We start from the raw sequence: 20,306 nt of genomic DNA on the forward strand, positions 1-20,306 counted from the left end.
GGTTAGATTGTTTGGTATGGGACAAGCTTGGTACTTATCCCAAATGTGTTTTTAGGAAGGCTAGGTCGTTGAAACAGCTATTAGAGAAGGGTGATAATGTTTCCATTGTAACTGGTAGGCCCATCGGGAATTTTAAATGTGGGAGATGTAGTGTGTGTCATCACATCTTAGTAACAGGTTCCAATTTACAAGTGGTAGGTGTGCCTATTAGATTATATGGGCATTTTGACTGTCATACAAAAAATGTGGTGTACATGGCACAGTGTGTACAGTGTCCAGCGTTTTATGTCGGAAAAACTAGTAGAGCCTTTAAAGAGAGGATTAATGAGCACCTCTCAGATATAAGGCTAAGGAAAAGCACTAATGCCCTTTACAGGCACATTGAAACGCATGATGGACATCATTTCAAGTTTTGTATATTACAAAATATAATTAAGGCTGTACAGGGTAGGATTTTAGATTTGCATTTAGATATTAGTGAAGTAAGGTGGCAACTTAGGTTGAATGCAACTGTCTTCCCTGGTATTAATGATCATATTAGTATAGCCCCAATTTTAAAACTGAAATACATTCTTGGGTGACTAGTTGATAATTTCACTTGTCATGTATAATTGTATTTTTTTAGCATTACATATTACATGGTGTGATGCTAGGTGTTCATTTTCATTATAACATTTTGTTATTTGATTTTGTGACACCGTATTTATGAATTTTTTACTATCACTAATGCAGTATGTTCACCATATTATAAGTGATTTGTTTGTGTGTGTGTGGGTGTGTGCTCAGGTTGCTTTAAGCATGGTGAAATGTTTTTTGCCTTTTAAGTTTTTAATTGACTAATTGACTAATTGATCAATGATGTCATTTTATCTTGTATAAATGCTGGTGGGTAACCACTTTTTAACATTTTGTTCTGAAGAAGTCTAAATAAAGACGAAACCTAGTTCAAATTCGTTTTTGTGGTGGTTTCAGTCCTCCAGTACCCATTGTTGGTTCCATTTTCTTTCGTACAATTCCCACTCAGGCATCATTGATAAACTCACCCAGGTGGGTATCACTATTAGAAGAGTATGGAAGAGGGAACAGATCAACAAAAATACTCAGAAAGATAGATGTGATAAAAGCAATGCACAGTGTTAGAACAGAACAGGATCTATCATGTACTATTGCAAATAACAAACTAAAAATTTCAGCAAAGGTGGAAAACGTAGAAGGTACGAAGATAAATATAAAGGAAAGGTACAAAATAAGCAATTTATTGATGACCCAAAAAGGTTTTATAGATAATTGGGATGTAAAGTAAAAGGAATTGAAAGACTGCCAAAAAAAGAAGAAATAGATACATTTTGGAGAAATATCTATGAAGATCCTGTGGAACATAACAAAGATGCTAAATGGATAGAAGTTAAAGAAAGAATAAGAGGTTTAAAGGTACAGGATATGAAATGGGATGAAGTAACAGCCAGAGAGACTGAAAGAAAGTTAAGAATAACCGACCTCAGGCTCAGATGCAGTACCTAACTTTTGACTGAAAGTATTAACATCTTTGCATGAAGATTTAGCCATGACAGCAACCTAGTTAACAACAGGAAAAACAATGCTCCTACTTAAGAGTGAACCTGCAAGCTACCCTAAAAATTATAGACCAATAACTTGCCTTCTGAATGATGTATAAACTATACATAGGAATTGATGCTGACAGAGTTTTAGTCATTTACAAAAAAATGCAATTATGGCAGTTGAACAAAAAAGCAATAAGAGAAAGTCATATGGAACAAAGGATCATTTGTTGTAAAATAAAGTCATACTGGAGAACTGTAAAAAGGGGAAGAATCTAAGTATGGCATGGACTGACTACAAAAAAGCATTTGATAGTATCCCACATTCATAGACAAGAGTGTTTAAAAATGTATATGATACACCCTACACTAATCAAGTGACCATGAAACAGTGGCAGACCAGTTTGCAATTAAGCCACATGGCTAAAAATTCAAAGAGTGGCATTCCAAGGTGACTCTTTGTCACTGCTGATGTTCTGCCTTGCCCTTAACCCATTAAGCTGTTTACTTAACAGCTTAGGCCATGGCTATAATCTGGCTCCTAGAAAACAACAACGTGTAAAGACTTCTCATCTTCTCTTTGTCAACAATTTAAAACTGTATAGCTCATTGGATGAGGAACTGAAAGCACAACTGCAAGTTGTCAAAACTTTTTCAGATGATATAAGGATGTCATTTGGTCTTGGTAAATATGCAAAAAGAAACCTTTAAAGCAGGGAAATTACAACACCAGGAAAACATCAGTTTGGGACAAGAATGTGATATAAAAGAACTTGAGCAAGAAGGAGTGTATAAATATTTGGGAATGGATGAAGGATCAACAATAAAAAATGAACAAATGTGAATCAAACTTAGTAAGGAATACTTCAGAAGACTTAAATTAATCCTGAAAACAGCACTGACATCTAGGAACAAAATCCAAGCTATAAACCAATTTGCTCTTCCTGTCCTAACTTACAGTTTTGGCATGATTGACTGGTCCCAAAATGTGTTGGATAGATTAGATAAGAAAACAAGAAGGATGCTTCATGCTCACCAAATGATTTGTAAAAATACGTGCATACCAAGATAATACATCCCCCATTCCGAAGGATGGATGGACCTCCTTGAAATTGATTATATGTATAGATCTGCAATCATGGGACTCCACACATATCTGCTGAGCTCACAAGACCCAAATGTAGTGAAACTTTTGAAACATGAGGAGAATAAATCTAAGATGACTTCTCTGCTTAATCTAGCAGAAATATATTGGCATCAAGCAGGAATAGAAATAAAACCAGACGTAGATAAAAATCAGGAAGCAACTGAATGTGCCAAAAAGAAAAGAAAGAATATAAGGTGAAGGATCAGATGAGAAGGCAAGAAATGTGTAAAATGCATAAATATAGTTAGTTGCAAGTATAGAAAACTTCTGGAAGAATCTCATGTTGATGAGGAATTAATGCAGGAATGGTTAAGGAGAGACGAATTCAAGCCAAGGGATGAAAGACTAATATTGGCGGCCCAAGATAATGGGCTGCATACACATTGGTTTACAAAGTCCATTTGGTATGTGGAAGAAACAGACAAATGTAGGTTTTTAAAACCGAATTGGAAACTGTTGCACACCTCGTTGCTGGTTGCGACATACTAATGGCAGAATGACTGTATACTGAAAGGCAAAATAATGTGGCAAGACTGTTGCACTGGGGATTGCGCAAACTTTATGGTACTGAAGTGTCTGAAAAACACTGGAAACATGAGCCCCAAAGCATCATAGAAAATGAATGTCTACATCAGATGGGATCATCCATTACCAACAGTTCAAAAGACAAATGCAAGAAAACCGGATATAGTGGTCCAAGAAAAGAAGACAAAAGTAGGATTGATCATTGAAATCACCACACCCAGTGACTTCAGTGTCCTGTGTACAGAGAGACACAAAGTCATAACATATCAGGATTTGCAGGCAGAAATGAGAACAATGTGGAAGAAAGATACCCAGACACTTCCAATAGTAGTATAAGCAATGGGTCTTATAAAGAAGAGCCTACAATCATATTTAGATATGTTACTAATACATGTAACTCCATAAAAATTGCAGAAGTAGTCATTACCGGGCACATTGTGGGGTGCTGTGAAGAGCACTACTGGCTGATATCAAAGAGTGAAACAATACTAATTTCATGAACTTTAATCGTACTTTGACTTACGAATGGGGTCCATTCCTGTCATGGTATTAGAAAACCAAAAGACTTGGAGAAATTAAAAAAGTGGATATCAACCCATATATTGTCAGGTGGATTGAAAATTAGCTTACTGATAGAACTCATATGGTCAAAATAGGGGACTTCACCTCCTCCAGCAGGCCCGTAACCAGTGGTGTTCCACAGGGATCAGTTCTGGGACCCCTATTATTCTGAATCTACTTCTCTGAAGTGTGGGCTAAAACTAAAGGACTGTGGCTGACAAAGTTTGCTGACAACTGCAAACTGGGAGCAATCATTTAAACCCCTAGTGATGTCAACATCCTGCAAGAAGGTCTTACACAGACTAATGACTGGTGCCAAAGTCATGGTCTTAAACTTAATGCAAAAAAATGCATTATCATCCCCTTTGGCAAGGGTGATGTTCCTGAAATCTACTACATCAACTCAATACCCTAAGCTCACAGTCAGTGATGAGAGATCTTGGAACACAGGTCGACAGCAACCTTAACATTGATCACCATTTCTCCACAGTGGTAAGAAGGGCATTTTATATTTTTCAACTCATAAGTAAGGGGATTGCCTCCAGAAAAAAAGAGGATATAACTCCCCTGTGCTCTTCCCTCATCAGGCCAATAATAGAGTACAATGTTCCCTTTTGTAGGTTCCTTTCCAAACACCTGCAGCAATTGGAGAGACCACACAGGTTCCTTACAAAGAAAATTCAGGGTCTTCAAGATCTGTCTTATGCAAACAGACTAAAATCATTGTCACTTTAATCTGTGTTGTACAGACTGCTCAGAGGTGACCTGCACCTTGCATATAGAGCAATCTCTGACCCAGCTTTAATGGAAATGCTGCACATTCGCAAGTCAAATGGCACATGGGTCACTCACTCAAAGGACCTTAACCTTGGCATGTGACATCAACAGAATTTGCTGGAGAGACAGATTTGCCTCACAGAGGTCACCCCACCTTGGAAAAAAGCTTCCTATTCATGTTAAACAAAGCCCTCTTTGGCCCTATTTAAGCATAATTTGGACAATTGGATGGGTAACTGAAATTCATCCCAGGGATTCCACCTGTGTCTCTTTAGGACAGGGGCAGTAGGTGCTGATTTTAGTGTCTGCTTGAACCAGACACCCTTAGAAACATGGTTTGAACTTGGCTAGGCTTGTAAGGGCCCTGGGGCCATTAGCCTAGTCATCTCTTATGATCCTATGACATTTAATTGACCAAGCTTGATGGTACAGAGTTCTAGTGGAAACCTGTCAACATATTTTGTCATTGTTGTGGAATGCTCTGAATATGTATTTCAATTTAATATTTCACAGGACAGCTTGAATTATGTTGAACATTTTACTTCAATTTAAGAGGTGGCCACTGAGGTTAAAATGGAGTCCACTTTGTAAATTGTGCTATTATGGTGCAATGGAAAGGAGAGGCTTCAGTGCAAGGGTCATCTCTTGATCAGTGCTCAGGAGCCCACGGTGGCCAGACCACCAATACTGTATAATAGTAAAAGCCAATAGATTTAGGTACAATTCAATTAGGAACACTAATGAACTGCCAAAGGTTACTGAACGAAACAAGAAAAATACAAAAAACAATCTTCGGTACACCTCCAAGGCTTTAGTTGCACTCTTCTGAAGAACTTTTTAAAAACTTTTAAAAACAAACTTTTAATATTAACAATGGTAATAAAAAACAGCCACAGTCAGACTTTAGCATGGAGAGCTATAACAACAGATAAATGCTTTCGGCAATGGGCCTTCTTCAGATCGGGTTCCTATTACGTTGTCAAATGACAACAATGTAGAATGCTCAGAAGAGCGAAACTGCTGCATATCGAAGTTCAGATTGTGGGATTGCAGTACAGTGAAGATTGGAATATTTGCCCTTTCCTCACTGTAGTGTGATATTTAGCGGGGAGTGTGTGGAGTGCAGCTCCCCACAATAAAAGTTTCGATATTTAGCAGTTTCCCTCTTCTGAGCATTCGAAATTGTTGTCATTCGACAATGTAATATGAACCCCTTCAGATCATAGATTTAGGTAAGCACTTTCAGTCAGTTAAAACATTCTTAGATAATAACTCAGAGATTATCTATTGCCCTGCTTGCTTATCATAACTTAAGACTTTGTCATCACTGTTACTTTAGATTCCTACATGCCAGCACATCTTATGATGTTTACCTATTTGGAGCAGGTAGGATTCACAGTATTTTCTGTTATTTATCCAGTATAGAGCATTTACACTGTTGTTTTCAATACAGCCTTTAAAAAAGTTAGAAAGACCTCACGTGTACTTCCCATGAATAGTCTAACCTATCATGTCTCCTAATACATACATTTTTAACACTTTTACCTAGTCTGCAAACCAGACCTCATCTAAGCATTCAGTCTATACACTTACACAATAACTCTTACACGATAATCTATTTTTCAGCTTCAATTTATATGAATCTAATCCTTCAGTGTGCATGTATTTCTAATTTTATTCTTCATATTACTATTTAGTACTTGTATTTTGTTAAGCTGCGCAATCTTTATGTTTATATTTATGGTATGTTAGCCTTAGATTTTCTTAGGAATACTGATATTATATTTTGTATTTTTAAATTCTACAGCATGAATATTTAGGAAGTTACTAAACCTCATTTACAGTAAAACTTGCAAACTCATATGTTTCTGCAAATCAATATCTACCTACATTTTTTGAACTATTACATATATATTCTTCTAACTTCGTCTATAATCATTAAGTTTTTCTGACTCCACTGTTGGTTATCATTTGATTATTGTGGATTATTGTGGAGGATTTCTCCCAAGGTTCACTTTATAAATTGGATTTGCCAAGTACAGGACATCTTTGTTTATAAAGCAGTACAAACAAACAAAGGAGTACATTAGCTGTCCTTTTTGGGTCTTTTTACACTTAGTCAATTTCGCTTTCAGAGGTGAGAATCAAACCTTGTATATGTGAGATAAACACCTTTATTATTGTTCTAAACCCAACCCCCAAAGTTATTAAATAAATAAGCAGACACATTTGCCTTCCCTTTCCAGTGCAACATTGTGGTCTATCCAGAAAGCAGGCCATGTGGCCTGAGGCAGGCCTGCCAAAGCCTGTGCTCATCTGGTACAGTGTCCTGAAATTTGGAGAAAAGATTATTTGAACCAGTGAATGTCAAATGTATTAACATGTAAACGGAAACACTTTCAGGCTCATGTAATGTCACATAATTTCAGGATGTCTGTAAGTTCGACTGAGAAATGAAAAAAAATAATATTAATCTGATGATGTGTGCAGGTGGGAATGATTTACAAATGATCTTGCATGACGTGTTTCTGTCCATTGCAGAGTGTTATGTATAAAGCTCCCAAGTCATCACAAAACAACTGCATCCCAAAGGTACTGTTCTGGCTGCAAAATTCACACGGCACATGGTTGGTCAAAGTCCGTACCAACTTTGGATGCCTGCAGCTGATTTTATCTTATGTTGCCTGATGTTCATAAACAATCATTGGCATATACTTTGAATTAGGTTATAATGATTGTTTTCTCCAAGTTAAAATATTTTGATCCTTAAGTTGTGGGTCCTTGTTTTATCACTGACTTTTATGTAGGTAAGCAGGAAAATTTACATTTAGTAGGGCTTAAACTGTTTTTTTCCTGTCTGTGATCTTATCCAAATAACATGTTTCTTTGCACACTTGATATCCATCTATCATGTATGCAGTTTGGCATCACCAAGCGCAAAAACCTGGCAAATGCAACCCCTCTCCAGAAGGTTCTGACATCGTAGACATCTGGACTACCTCCATGTTCCTGGTACTGAAGAGTTAGGAAGCCTCACAGGAGTTGCAGGAGCTAAGGGAGCAGACATTTTGGTGGTTCAGTGCTACCCACTTGGAAAGTAAATTTGGCATATCTGGAATTAATGTGTGCGTCACATATGAAAGCAGAATGCGGGCCATGCAAATGCATGATGACCTGAGGACAGCATGTGAGTTTGCTATATCACAAAGTGGGAAAGTGAAACTTTCCAGCAAAAGTTATTAGACCTATTGAAGAGCATTTAAGTAACCAATGGAATTTACTGTACAGTCTTCTTTTCATAGCAAATGTAAATCATCTAATACTTTGACATTCTTCATTGCTTTTTTAAGGTTTTAGAGCATTTGCAAGGAATCTGCTTGCGACAATGAAATTAGGATCAGAGTGGTTAAATGAATATGGTGTTCTCAATCTGACTTACCTGACCGTTAGACATAGCACAGGATAAAATACTACACAAGATCAGATTCTAGTATGTCAGTGATAACTAAAAAATATTTAGATTGTATATGACTGTTTTAAAGGAGCAATAAGTTAAGCTGTCATCACTCTTATGAAATCTGAAATTCTGCTATTAGACATCTCACTCCATAGAGTGCTGCCAGTGATCTGGGAACCATGATACAGAGGACCCCATACTATAAACAAATTTGTGGGGAAGAGCAATCGCATCTTCCAGGTCATCCACCAATTGTTTGTTTTCCTGCATGTGATAGAGCAATGCATAAGACTATCATAAACATGCCTAACCCCCACTTGTTGCCTCATGTTGATAGTACACCCCAAGCAGAAAGCATTGGACATGCCCCTTTTCTACAGTACTCATCCAAGTATTCCTGTGTGATAGGCATTTCTTCTAATGCTAGCCTGGCAAGTTAATGTTGAGATTACACCACTGTTTAGAAAACATCCCCATCATATCAGGATAACACTACTGTTACTGAGGCAGAAGAAGCTTGCTATTGCTTCTGGATTAATGTGGCTCGGTGGTTATTGTTCCTAATTCCTGAGTTTGTTCACATGGTACAACACCATCACCATGACTTAACATGTGGGAATTTATGGTATATCCCTTTGTCTTTCACACATGGGAATAAAGCTTATTATATTACTGAGAACTTAGGTCTATCAGACATGATGTGTGAGAGACAGAGACAGGGAAAAAGAGAGAGAGACAATGAGTGGCAGCAACAAATATCTGTGAATGAGTGGATGGAAAACTGAGAATCTCCAAGAGAGTAGATCTTTTTAGCTTACTCATCTGAACATGGTTTGTTTAAGGTTTTTGGACTAGCAGGCACCCTTCATCAGTAGTTTAAGTTCATCAAAGTGTACTAAGAAAGGAACCCTGTTAGTCTTAAAGGCCAACTAACTGTATTGTAATCCATGCTGGTCTAATAAAAGGTAGTATATCTGTTTTGTACTGTTTTCTGTCAGTGGACCAGCATGATATATATCCACTTTTTTTCTGTTTTATTTTATCGGAGACACGATTGATTGATTTTTTGTTTTAGGAGGAAACATTGCAAACACATTCTAAAAGTTGCCAGACATGACTTAAGAGAATTTATTTAGCACCTTTACCTGTTATGTCAGAATTAATCCAGTAAGTTAATGGAAAGGAATCAGTTCGGGTTTCCTTTCTCATCCTTTCCATGAATACACACACATATCAGAATTTCACTTGGAATGCATTTTACTCATGTATTACTGTAAAACAATACAAGTTCTTTATTCTCCAAAGATAACAGAGAACTGCGGAGACATGAAAAACTGATCACTACAGAAAAGGCTGACAAGCACTTTTAAAACAGGTTGAGACTGGGACACTTTCTGTCACCCCATTAGACAAATACACCAATTGCTCTTGATATACCAGAATATGTCACCACAAAGGAAATAAGGAAATATCAACAGTGGCCAATACCATTGTGAAACTTCAACATATGCATGCATGTTTTGCCTATGCATTTGTGTGTGTGAGTGTGTGTGTGCATGTGTGTGTGTGTGTGTGTGTGTGTGTGTGTGTGTGTGTGTGTGTGTGTGTGTGTGTATGTGTGTGTGTGTGTGTGTGTGTGTGTGTGTGTGTGTCTGTGTGTGTGTGTGTGTGTGTGTCTTTAATAAAATAACATGTCTACCTACCTATTTGTTTACTTACCTGTTTAACCATCTAAGAAGCATTACATTTTATGTTTCAGGGTGGACTGTTGAATGATTTTTATCACATATACGTTGCTGTGATGTGTAAACTGATTCTGAGGCAGGCTGGATAAGGAGAAACTGTGCCTTGCTTTGGAAGCTAACCTCTTTATTCTGTTATCTCGGAGTTACTATACTTAGAGATCATGCTGAGTGGGAGTGAAGTGACTGCTCTGGAGTGATGTAGGGGGTTGCTTCTCTCTGTCTTCAAAAACATGTGCAATTAAATGTGTCATTGCTAGTCTAATGAATAATTTTGTTGTGATTCACTGTGTCTCAATGAATCAAGAACCACTGAATCATTATGATCCTGCCTATCTGTCTAGTGTTTGTTTCTACCTACTTGTCTGTCTACCTACTTTGTATATCTATTCATCCAGTTATCTCTCTCTCTCTATGTATGCATGTTTGTCCAATTAACTATCTGGCTATTCATCATCATCATCTTCTTTAGGCTGTTCCCGTTAGGGGTCGCCACAGCAGAACACCTGTTTCCATTTCTTCCTGTCCTCTGCATCTTGCTCTGTCACACCAACCACCTGCATGTCCTCTCTCACCACATCCATAAACCTTATCTCAGGCCTTCCTCTTTTCCTGTTACCTGGTAGCTTCATCCTTAGCATCTTTTTCCCAATATACTCAGCATCCCTCCTCAGCACATGTCCAAACCAACATAATCGTGCCTCTCTGGCTTTGACTTTCCAACCTGGGCTGACCCTCTAATATACTTATTCCTAATCCTGTCCACCCTCGTCACACCCAGTGCAAATCTTAACATCTTTAATTCTGCCACATCCGGCTCAAACTCCTGCCTTTTTGTCAATGCCAATGTCTCCAACCCATATAACATAGCTGGTCTCACTACCCTCTTGTAGACCTTCCCTTTCACTCTTACAGGTATTCGTCTGTCACAAATCACTCCTGACACTCTTCTCCACCCACTGCATCCTGCCTGTACTCTCTTCTTTACCTCTCTTCCACACTCACCATTACTCTGAACTATTGACCCCAAGTATTTAAACTCATCCACCTTCGCCACCTCTACTCCTTGCATCCTCACCATTCCTCTGTCCTCTCTCTCATTCACACACATATATTCTGTCTTAGTCCTGCTGACCTTCATTCCTCTTCTCTCTAGAGCATATCTCCATCTCTCCAGGGTCTCCTCCACCTGTTCCCTACTCTCACTACAGATCACAATGTCATCTGCAAACAACATAGTCCACGGGGACTCCTGTCTGATCTTGTCTGTCAACCTGTCCATCACCATTGCTCTGGCTATTAAGTCTCCAAAAATACATTTTCCATAGAAAATTATTTAGCTGCTTGGAATGTCTGCCAGCCTCTCTGCCTATCTGTCTGTCATTCTTCTATCAACATTGTATCACTATACACGCTTTATCAACTGTCCCAACTACCGACCTATAGAAAGAAAAAAAAAACAGAATATTTTGTCTTGCATCTCTTTCCACCTGCTTCTCTCAATCTGTGGTTATGTCTGACTGTCTATTTATGTGACTATATGTCACAGCTCTGTCTGATGCATAGAATGTGTCTATGTAATCAGAAATTATTTAAAAAGTATGTTTATCTTTTGATGCACTCTTTTTGTTTTTATATTGTCCTGCCCATTTAACCAGTATCATTTTACTTCTTAATCTGTCTGCTCCTGTACAGCCTTGCTTTTCATAACATGTCAGTTTATTGCTTAAAAAAGGAAAAATGAAAACATCTTTAAAAGCAGCCAAGTGCAATTTCTTACACTGCATTTCAAGTTTTCTCAGTTAAACTCCCCAAGGAGCAGCAGATGAAATGGAATAAGTGAGATTCTGTGGGTTTTGCTATTTATCCCCTCCTCTACCTCCTGGCTTGTGTAATTGAAGTTACAAGCCATGGAACACCGTCTGATATCTCTGTATTGATTTTTTTCTGTACAGCCAACCCACTCCAGACAAACTGTATTTCTTAATTATGAACCTCCCTTGCAGTATTACAGCAGGTGCTTGTTTGGAACATTTGGCACTCACTTTTTTTTGTGCATGTCTGTGTGTGTGTGGGGGGGGGGGGCAGATGAGGGAAGTGCAGTATTTCTCATATTCCCATTTCAATTATTCAGTTTTCTTGCACACAAAAGACAACTAAACAAATACTTGAAGTAATTAGCCGTTTTATTTTATTTTTTATTGTTTTTACATCACCACATTAAAGCCATTTCACAGATGCCAGAGACATTATATGTAGTTTCATTTTGCATGATTTCTAAATGATTATACACTTGTGATTTCTTTTTACATAAATGAACAAATGCTTATAATATTCCAGGAAAAATACCCATTAAGTTCAGTCTTTGGACTTCACAAATTTATTTTCCTTGGGTTTATAGACAGCAGTGACAACCCTCCCTGTCCAAGTATCTTTACAAATTGTATTGCTTATAATCTTTTTTTTCTACAGTCTAACAACATTTACATATCTGCAAACATCAAACTTTCAGAAAGCTGTCATTATTCATGAACTTTGTTCTGAGATGTTTGGTAGAATTGTCAGAATAATGCAGCAACTACTTTCTTATCACAGAGCAAAGTAATGGGATATACCATCAATAAATGCATGCAATATGTGCACCGGGGCTCAGGTTAAACAAAGCCCCCTGGCAATTCTAAAATAAAATATTTGACTAAAACGTTTTTTTAAGTGCAATGCATTCTTTTAGTGTCCTTTCATGCTGTGAATGTGTTACAGAAACTGTAGGATTGCACAGGAATAAAATGGTTATTTTAACTATTACAATCCCATAATTTTTTTCAGAAGACAAGATACAGAAAGCCTATCTAGTCTGCCAAGAATTTCCTACCTATCTGCCTATTGCTGTAACTTGGACTGATTTCAACTAGTAGCATCTCTCTCTCTCTCTCTCTCTATGTATCTTTGTCTTCAATCTGCATTTTATTGGTACACTTGTATCATGCATTTTTAAAGGTTCTAGTGTCTTTAAGCACCAGATCTGTCAGGTTATTCCTCACTTTACTGCACTTTATATGAAAAATATTTTACATCATATGCCTGATAAATATCTGCAAATATTTGCCGTAAGACATCCAGTGTTACGCAGGTCCTTCTATACTGAATGAATCGTATTTCTGTATGCTGTTTGAGACAGGCAGTATCTGCAGGGCATAGCCCTGTATACTGTTTGAGACAGGCAGTATCTGCAGGCCATAGCCCTGTATACTGTTTGAGACAGGTGGTATCTGCAGGCCATAGCCCTGTATACTGTTTGAGACAGGAGGTATCTGCAGGCCATAGCCCTGTATACTGTTTGAGACAGGCGGTATCTGAAGGCCATAGCCCTGTATACTGTTTGAGACAGGTGGTATCTGCAGGCCATAGCCCTGTATACTGTTTGAGACAGGCAGTATCTGCAGGCCATAGCCCTGTATACTGTTTGAGACAGGCGGTATCTGCAGGCCATAGCCCTGTATACTGTTTGAGACAGGCGGTATCTGCAGGCCATAGCCCTGTATACTGTTTGAGACAGGTGGTATCTGCAGGCCATAGTCCTGTATACTGTTTGAGACAGGCGGTATCTGCAGGCCATAGCCCTGTATACTGTTTGAGACAGGTGGTATCTGCAGGCAATAGCCCTGTATACTGTTTGAGACAGGCAGTATCTGCAGGCCATAGCCCTGTATACTGTTTGAGACAGGCGGTATCTGCAGGCTATAGCCCTGTATACTGTTTGAGACAGGCGGTATCTGCAGGCCATAGCCCTGTATACTGTTTGAGACAGGCGGTATCTGCAGGCCATAGCCCTGTATACTGTTTGAGACAGGCGGTATCTGCAGGCCATAGCCCTGTATACTATTTGAGACAGGCGGTATCTGCAGGCCATAGCCCTATATACTGTTTGAGACAGGCGGTATCTGCAGGCCATAGCCCTGTATACTGTTTGAGACAGGCGGTATCTGCAGGCCATAGCCCTGTATACTGTTTGAGATAGGCGGTATCTGCAGGCCATAGCCCTGTATACTGTTTGAGACAGGCGGTATCTGCAGGCCATAGCCCTGTATACTGTTTGAGACAGGCGGTATCTGCAGGCCATAGCCCTGTATACTGTTTGAGACAGGCGGTATCTGCAGGCCATAGCCCTGTATACTGTTTGAGACAGGCGGTATCTGCAGGCCATAGCCTGTATACTGTTTGAGATAGGCAGTATCTGCAGGCCATAGCCCTGTATACTGTTTGAGACAGGTGGTATCTGCAGGCCATAGCCCTGTATACTGTTTGAGACAGGTGGTATCTGCAGGCCATAGCCCTGTATACTGTTTGAGATAGGCGGTATCTGCAGGCCATAGCCCTGTATACTGTTTGAGATAGGCGGTATCTGCAGGCCATAGCCCTGTATACTGTTTGAGACAGGCGGTATCTGCAGGCCATAGCCCTGTATACTGTTTGAGACAGGCGGTATCTGCAGGCCATAGCCTCATTATTTTTCTGCCTCCAGGGAATGTGAGTTAAATGAGTAATAATGACCAGAAGAGTTGGCATTATAGGGGAATAATGGACTACCCAGAAGTGCTGTGAGCTCAAGTGCCACAGCAGGAGGACTTCACCACCCTACAAGATTTATGAAAGCAATAATGCCCAACAGGGTGTGTTGTTGTGGAAATAACACCTGCTCAGGGGAGTTCAGAGGTCTGACTTCACAGGTGGACTGCCTCTACACCCACGGAAAGCTATTTCCACAATAACACACACCCTAGAGGGCATTATTTCACTTAGAATATGAGCTGTCTGCAAAATTATTTTGTATTTGTTTGTTTTTTTTATATTATATACATACTTTTTATGTAATTTGATGTAAAATAGTTCCTTAGCCTAATGAATCAGACTTCTTTTAGTACATTTATTTTTGCTGGAAGTAGTTTACATCAGAAATATAAAATATGTAAGCATTTAATGTCTAGGCGCGCACACACACACACACACACACACACACACACACACACACGCACTTGCATGCACACACACACACACACACACACACACACACACACACACACACACACACACACACACACACACACACAGAATGCAAGCACCCCTTGCTTTAAATGAAGATTAAAGCCAGTCAAAATGCCTATTATTAGAGTTTCATAACTCTTAAAGTTTAACTAATGAAGCTGATGGACTGCCACTTGCAGTCAGTATTCTCATGTACCTGTATCCAGCTTTCACTCACTCTTATACATACATGTATGCATGAAAGTACATATGCACACATACACACACAAACATTTTTTTTTCTTCTATTTAGTTTTTCTTTTCAGTTATGGTGAGCATAAAAAATGGCTTCTGTCTGCTTCTCAACTATCCAAATTTCTTGGCAGCATACGCAGCTGACTTGTTTTTCAGTAGGCATTACCTATACATTAACACCCTGCTGGAGATATTCGTTCTCCGATGAGGGCTTAATGTATAGTTTTCCCGTTCTCTAATTCCCTACACACCCTGTGCTCTTAGAAAAAGGCCTCTGAGTGCATCTATATCATGGTAGTGTATATTATTTTAATTTTAAATAATTGTTGCTTGTATCTTAAAAGTAGCCCTTGCATTTGTTTTATGTATTATGTGCTAGAGACTGTGTTTTCTATCATATATCCATAGTTCGTATGCCTTATCCATTACTAGCAAAGGAATGGCAAACCTGGAGAAATTGTCTGCAGATCTGCAATTCATCTTTCGGATAGCTTGTCACTTGGGCCAGCTAGGAATTTTCAGGGACAGCCTTCTACACAGGATGCAATTGAAACCAATGTTTGCATAATGAAAAAAAATCTTATATAAAGCTTTCCCTGACATTGTAATTTCGATACACAGTATCCAAAATCAAATAAACATTTAAATATATCAGACTGGACTATCCTACATAAAATATGACCGAATTTCTGCAGTGCAGGCCAGGTCTGCACAGTTATGCAAAGTATAGTAGCAATCATATATTAGCTTGTCCTTGCTCCAATAACAATCCCACATGCAAAAGTGCACATCTGCACAGCTGTATTAGTTGTGCTGGTGTCAGACAAAATTCTGCTAGTTACACATTGTTCAAAACACAAAGTATGTACTGCGCTCACATTCAGATCTCCATGTAGTGTCCCCCCATCCAATCCATGGTTTATATAAGGCTACTGTAAACTACAGCAGTTTAACAGTCAGAAAGACAGTTTAACATCCACTGACAGGATCCATAGTTACAATAAAAGTTGTACTGCCCTCATGTTGAAATATTTATTACAACTATCCATCTAAACCTAGCTTAAGATCTAGAAATATCTAGTTAACTACTGTGCTTTTATAGCTGTCTCTCATGTATAACCTGTAGATGATCCATGGTTTTACACTGTCAGCACAAGTAATGCTGGAGATTTTAAATGAAATTATACTTGGTTATGAGATATATACAGATTAGTACCTTGACAGTAAGGTATTCTAGAGGTATATTACTATTTACAAGGTCACTGTGTTGAAGATGAGTTTGCAAAGTTTATAAGAATAGCATGATTTCACTTTGTAAAGAGTCTGTGTTGTTTTTTTCTGGGCTTTATTCATTATTATTAGCCAGGTGTTTGTTATATGACCAATTATCCAGCATTTCTGATGCAATGTGTGGACATCATTGACAACATATCCAGAATTAGTGACATAACATCTAACACTGGACTTAAGGCGAGTCTTATAGCTGCAATTACAGCAACTCTTACTGTTGTCTATGGCCTTCATAGAGGAAACACCTGACATACAGGGCAATAAAGGAACCCTTGCTGTTTGAAAGCCTTTGCTTAAATACCCCTCTGATGGCTTGAACAAAAAAGGGCACTCTCCATAAGCAAAAATTAATATTAACCATGCTGTGAGACATGATAGCTTCAGTATCAAAGACTTTGATGCCTGTTTATTAAACTCTCCCTCTTTGTTTCACTCAGTCCATCAATCCATGGATTCAGAAGGAATTGGATAACTACACGGATATCTGTAAATTCCAGTATGGGGTCATCAAGCTTCTTGAGCTAATAAGTGCTGAGCTTGTCTGCCAAAAGTATGGACCTATGAACATCATTTTCACCACCAGGAGTCTCAGGTCTAGCATCGATACCCAGTAACACTACATCAGGACTACTATAATCAACATTAGAAATATCATGTTTACATGTTTATCATCAGCAACACAAAGCTTAACATCAGTGACACCACAATCAGCGTCAGCAACACTATATTCATCATCAATGATACCACATCCAGTGCTAGTGATATTATATCTGAAACAGCAACATCATGTCAAGGATACCTTATGCAGTGTACATTGGTGATGTGGTGTCCACCATCAATACTTCCATATCCAGCTTCAACAATGTGATAGGCAGCATCAGAGACATTATGGCCATATAACTGACATCACTTCCCGAAGTGGTGACACTGCTCTGGGCATCGTGACACCATTTCCAGCATTGGTGACATAATTTTCAGCACTGTGTTGTGCATTGTAATACAATATCCTTTCATCAATGGCATCTTTTTTAGCAGTGGTAGCACTTTGACTACTTAAAGGTGCTGGTAAAAATCTGGATTGTTGAAAGTACATTCAGCTGGACCACTTAAAAACTGGACTATCGCATCCTTCTCACCTGGCCAGACAAGTTAGATTTGCACGTGTCCTATTCCACTTGATCTCATAAACCTGTTTGGCTTTTACATTACAGCCAGGCATTGTTCCAGGTGTTCAGTTTTCAAATGCATCACTGCTGAAGACCACAAACAGACGTATGCAGGATGAAAGGAGAATCAATGATCTGCTGGAAGGTGAAGACCACTCCATTTGTTAAAGTACTTTTACATATGAATGGAAAAAGTGGGACTGAAACTTTGCATTAAAGATATGCAAGGTGGACTCAGAAACAATTGCTATCCAGCAGCAATATGTAAACCAAAGTCACCATGATACAGTGAAGCAGCAAAACCAGAGTCCAATACAAGAAACAAACTACAACCCATCTTGTGGAGACCCTTGTGTACAAATAATCCAAAATCTTACATTGCAGCCAGAGACTGAGCAGACCCAGTACATGTCCAGAGGAAGGATAGCAGTTCAAGACATAAAGATATATAGTGATTCCCCACCAGAAAGCTCCCTCCAGAAGTCCCTTCCCACATCAAAAGCCTAAAGACTACCTCCTGCTATTACTTCTAACATTTCCCTGGAGCGGACGGTCAATCTTGGACTAAGGACTTAGTGTGAAGACTGTCCTAAGTTAATACTGTGAATGTAGGTAGCCTTACACCAACTACTGTCCTTGTAAATACCTGCTTAATAACTCCTGTATTTTTATTAACTTCCCTTGCAAGTGATTCAGCAGCCTACCGCAGGCCATTTTAAAATACTCCCCCCCCCTCAGTCCTTGATATCTCCCTCAGTAAAGGTTAGGTGTCCTCCTCACCCTTCCAGCCTGCTTTCCCTCCTCACCCTTCCAGCCTGCTTTCTTCTATCTCACCTCCAGGTGGCAGCACCTGCCAACCAAAAGGCAGCATTTATTTTATTTTACCTGGCCCCCTCCTTTGATGCTGTCTAAGTAGCTCTTAGAGCCAGTATTATCACTGCCTATACCCTGGTAATTCTATCCCCGAACAGAACCCCATTTCTAAACCTTGAAACCCTTCATTTGCTCTCCTGTTATCTATTTATCCTTACCCATATACACATCTACTATACCTTCTTACCTTGCTATCTCTGCTGCAGTGGCTGATACTTTTTTCTGCTGCTGGTTCTTCTTTCTGTTCCTTACCTCCTGCTATACCCCTGCCGATGCCCCTCTACTTCCTCTTACCTTCCCTGCCTTTATCTCCTCCCCCTCCTTCACCTGTCCTCCCCCAAGTCTACATATAGAGGTTTTGGCTTGTGGCGCCATCTTTTAAATAGCGATAGGAACCCCCCCTGTGCTGGTCCCTGCGGTAGTGCTGTTCGTTTATCGCCACCTGGTAAGTTAACATATTGTGGTTACTTTATTTAGCTTAGTTTTAACATTTCATGTAAATAAGCTACATTTCATGTATGAACTACAGCACACTGTGGTCATTTTATTTAGCTTAAATTTCAGCATTTCATGTAAGTTTGCTTGAATGTCGTAGTTGATCCTATTTAAAAGCCATTATCATTGTTTTCTGTAAACTAACGTCTGGTGTGTTCAACTAAGCCTTAGCCACCAAATAGCTGGTGTAGTGCGTTGCACTTTGCCCTCACTACGGCAACGTCCGAACCCTTGCAGTATCTTTTATTTTCTCCTTCCACAATATGCTTGCATAAATGCAATCGCAAGCACATTCAAAGTAGCTGCTGCCCTAAATTGCTTGTTACCTTCGCCCTCACTATAGAGAGTCCCTAAGCCATGTACCTAACCTTTTCTCCACTATCCTAGCGCAAAAAGCATATGAAGTGCATTTGATTCCATCGCCTCACAATCGGCAAATTTCTGGTCTATGCACATCCCCTTTTCTCACTTACACTACCATACAAGCAAGCACAAGCTTCTCCGCCAACAAAACGGTGGTGCAACGCCACATAAGTAAGCAGACTTTTTTTGAAGGCGTGTGTGTAGTTTGCCCTCCCCTACCATCCATATTACCCTCCACGTGGACCTCTCATTACAGCGTATTGCAGTCCAACTAGGTAAACGGAGTCTTCCGATGCCTGGAGCCTGGCTACTTCCCTAAGGCAATGTAAAACAGGCTGCGCCCTATTTTTTCACACATACTTTTGGATTTATCATACAAACATAATTATTACCATAGCACAGTATCTGAAGTGAAACCTAGAGCTAAAGTGCATTATCATCTTAACCTGATTGGGATACTATTATTTAACTGTATTTCCTGATTAACTGCATTATTACTGTTGCAGAGCTGAATGGGGTACTACTGTAGAACTGTTTTTGCTGATTAACTGCATTTATTTCTATTGTAGAGCTGATTGGGGTACTATTGTAGAACTGTTCTTTGCTGATTAACTGCAATATTACTATAGTAGAGCTGATTGGAGTACTATTGTAGAACTTCATTTGCTAATTAACTGCATCATTACTGTTGTTGAACTGATTGGGGGTACTACTGTAGAAATGTTTTTGCTGATTAACTGTATTAATGTTGTAGAGCTGTTCTCTGTAGAGCAAGCTGTTGTATTTACCCTATACTGTTTATTTGTATTTGTTCTGTTGTATTTACCCTATACTGTAACCTAATCTACCTCTGCTGCCTTTTACTACTACTGTCCTGCACTGCTTTCCCTTTATACTTTCCCTCCTTCCATGTCTACCTCTTGAGCTCCCTATCCCCTTTACGCTCTTCCTTTTTCACTTAACCTTTCCTCCTGCTTCTATTCCTCGTGCCCTACTATCTCTACTATACTACCTCTCCACCTTATCCCTTAAGCCCTGTTTCACCTACTACTCCTCTAGCATGTTTCTCCCCCT

The sequence above is a fragment of the Protopterus annectens genome, chromosome 9.part0 (assembly GCF_019279795.1).
Source record: "Protopterus annectens isolate FY-2018-M chromosome 9.part0, PAN1.0, whole genome shotgun sequence".
Classification (NCBI taxonomy): Eukaryota; Metazoa; Chordata; order Ceratodontiformes; family Protopteridae; genus Protopterus; species Protopterus annectens.